General features: G+C 64.2%; 1 long non-coding RNA gene across 1 annotated transcript in view; it reads left to right on the forward strand.

The window, feature by feature from the left end:
* The window catches only part of LOC139240142 (uncharacterized), a 17350-nt gene extending 16311 nt beyond the window's left edge, over positions 1-1039 (forward strand). The window contains exon 3 of the long non-coding RNA XR_011588692.1: positions 907-1039. This is a non-coding gene — a long non-coding RNA (uncharacterized lncRNA). The remainder of the gene's footprint in view (positions 1-906) is intronic.
* The last annotated feature ends 2310 nt before the right edge of the window (positions 1040-3349 follow it).

Consider the following 3349-nt stretch of genomic DNA (forward strand, 5'->3'; position numbering starts at 1 on the left):
CTAATTTCTCCTTATGTGACTCGATGTCAAATCTTTTGTCTCATAATAGTCCTCAGGACATTTCACTCTGTTAAAGGCGCTATATAAATACACGTTATTGTGGAAGGTCGTGGATTCAAGCCGCACTCCAGTGACCAAAGCACCAGGTCCAGGCTGACACTCCAGCGCAGTACTGAGGGAGTGCCGCACTGTCGGAGGGGAGGTACTGAGGGAGTGCCGCACTGTCGGAGGGGCAGTACTGAGGGAGTGCCGCACTGTCGGAGGGGCAGTACTGAGGGAGCCCCGCACTGTCGGAGGGGCAGTACTGAGGGAGCCCCGCACTGTCGGAGGGGAGGTACTGAGGGAGTGCCGCACTGTCGGAGGGGCAGTACTGAGGGAGCCCCGCACTGTCGGAGGGGCAGTACTGAGGGAGCGCCGCACTGTCGGAGGGGCAGTACTGAGGGAGTGCCGCACTGTCGGAGGGGCAGTACTGAGGGAGCGCCGCACTGTCGGAGGGGCAGTACTGAGGGAGTGCCGCACTGTCGGAGGGGCAGTACTGAGGGAGTGCTGCACTGTCGGAAGGGCAGTACTGAGGGAGTGCCGTACTGTCGGAGGGGCAGTACTGAGGGAGTGCCACACTGTCGGAGGGGCCATTTTTCGGATGAGACGTTAAACCGAGGCCCCGTCTGCCCCCTCAGGTTTGCCAACACCATCAATTAGCCAGTCACGTGGTTGCTGTTGGTGGGATCTTGCTGTGTGTGAAAAGCAGGTTGATGGGTTGGGATTGTGGGGCAGGAACGGCTGGGGTTCATTGGGTTCTGGCGGATCGGAGCGTTGTACCTCTCGCTGCCAGTCGACGGACAGTGTGGTGTAGTGCCTGCCTTACTAACCCCACTCCCACCCCCACTCCCACTCCTTGCCTTCCAGGGGAAAAGGTCAAAGGTGAAGCCACGAGTGTGAGAAAGTGCGACTCGTACAAACAGCTGTGGAAATCCATCGCGGGGAAACTGCTCTGCACCAACTTCCGCGTGGCATTCATCCCAGTGGAGAGCAGAATCTCCCAGGTACAGCGCGTGACCTGCACTGTGGGAGGGGCAGTACTGAGGGAGTGCTGCACTGTGGGAGGGGCAGTACTGAGGGAGTGCCGCACTGTCGGAGGGGCAGTACTGAGGGAGCGCCGCACTGTGGGAGGGGCAGTACTGAGGGAGTGCCGCACTGTCGGAGGGGCAGTACTGAGGGAGCGCCGCACTGTGGGAGGGACAGTACTGAGGGAGTGCCGCACTGTGGGAGGGACAGTACTGATGGAGTGCCGCACTGTGGGAGGGACAGTACTGAGGGAGCGCCGCACTGTCGGAGGAGCAGTACTGAGGGAGCGCCGCACTGTCGGAGGGGCAGTACTGAGGGAGTGCCGCACTGTCGGAGGGGCAGTACTGAGGGAGTGCCGCACTGTCAGAGGGGCAGTACTGAGGGAGTGCCGCACTGTCGGAGGGGCAGTACTGAGGGAGTGCCGCACTGTCAGAGGGGCAGTACTGAGGGAGCGCCGCACTGTCGGAGGGGCAGTACTGAGGGAGTGCCGCACTGTCGGAGGGGCAGTACTGAGGGAGTGCCGCACTGTCGGAGGGGCAGTACTGAGGGAGCGCTGCAATGTCGGAGGGGCCGTCTTTTGGATGAGACATTAAACCGAGGCCCCATCTGCCCTCTTGGGTGGATGTAAAAGATCCCACGGCACTATTTTGAAGAAGAGCAGGGGGAGTTCTCCCCGGTGTCCTGAGGCCAATATTTATCCATGGTTCAACATCATTGAAACAGAGCTGGAACATGATCACATTGCTGTGTGTGGGAGCTTGCTGTGCGCAAATTGTCTGCCGTGTTTATTACATTACAACAGGGACTGGACTTCAAAAGTACGTCACTGGCCGTTCGGGGCTCTGGGACGTCCCGAACTGTACACCAGTCCGGAACATTCTATCACTTGTCGCTGATTTGAGGAGAAGGCTGTGTTTTTCCGGGGCTCTGTACGTGACACTCTGGGAGCCTGATTTAACGGGTCATTTTAAACTGTGGACCCAGGCTCCTTCACACAGGCCCCATTGAGCTCAGAGAGAGGGGCCTTCCCCCAATCAGACTGGGCCGGGTGAGGAGGGGCAGGGTGAGGAGGTGGGGTGCGGAGGGGGCTGGGTGAGGAGGGGCAGGGTGAGGAGGTGAGGTGGGGAGGGGGCCAGGTGAGGAGGTGGGGTGGGGAGGGGGCCAGGTGAGGAGGTGGGGTGCGGAGGGGGGCTGGGTGAGGAGGTGGGGTGAGGAGGGGGAGGGTGAGGAGGTGGGGGTGGGGAGGGGGCTGGGTGAGGAGGGGCAGGGTGAGGAGGTGGGGTGGGGAGGGGGCCAGGTGAGGAGGGGGAGGGTGAGGAGGGGGAGGGTGAGGAGGTGGGGTGGGGAGGGGGCTGGGTGAGGAGGGGCAGGGTGAGGAGGTGGGGTGGGGAGGGGGCCAGGTGAGGAGGGGGAGGGTGAGGAGGTGGGGTGAGGAGGGGGAGGGTGAGGAGGTGGGGGTGGGGAGGGGGCTGGGTGAGGAGGGGCAGGGTGAGGAGGTGGGGTGCAGAGGGGGAGGGTGAGGAGGTGGGGTGCGGAGGGGGCTGGGTGACGAAGGGAGGGGGTAATGGAGGAAGCAGTGGGGGGAGAGGACAGGGAGGGGTGGGGGTGGGCAGGGTTGCGGTGCGGAGAGCTGTGGTGGAGGGGTACAGTGGGGGGGAGGGGTACGATGGGGAGGAGGGGTGCGATGGGGGGAGGGGTACGATGGGGGGAGGGGTACGATGGGGGGGAGGGGGTGCGATGGGGGGAAGGGGTGCGATGGGGGAGGGGTTGCGATGAAGGAGGGGTACGATGGGGGGAGGGGGTACGATGGGGGTACGATGGGGGAGGGGGTGCGATGGGGGGAGTGGGTACGATGGGGGGAGGGGGTACGATGTGGGGAAGGGGTGCGATGGGGGGAGGGGGGTGCGATGGGGGGAGGGGGTACGATGGGGGGAGGGGGTACGATGTGGGGAAGGGGTGCGATGGGGGGAGGGGGTGCGATGGGGGGAGGGGGTATGATGTGGGGAGGGGGTACGATGGGGGGAGGGGGTGCGATGGGGGGAAGGGGTGCGATGGGGGGAGTGGGTACGATGGGGGGAGGGGGCACGATGTGGGGAAGGGGTGCGATGGGGGGGAGGGGGTGCGATGGGGGAAGGGGTGCGATGGGGGGAGTGGGTACGATGGTTGGTGGGTACGATGGGCGAGGCGGAGGGGGCGATGGGGGGAGGGGGTGCGATGGGGGAAGGGGTGCGATGTGGGGAGGGGGTACGATGGGGGGGAGGGGGGTGCGATTGGGGGGAGGGGG

This window comes from Pristiophorus japonicus, chromosome 30 (genome assembly GCF_044704955.1).
Source record: "Pristiophorus japonicus isolate sPriJap1 chromosome 30, sPriJap1.hap1, whole genome shotgun sequence".
NCBI lineage: Eukaryota > Metazoa > Chordata > Chondrichthyes > Pristiophoridae > Pristiophorus > Pristiophorus japonicus.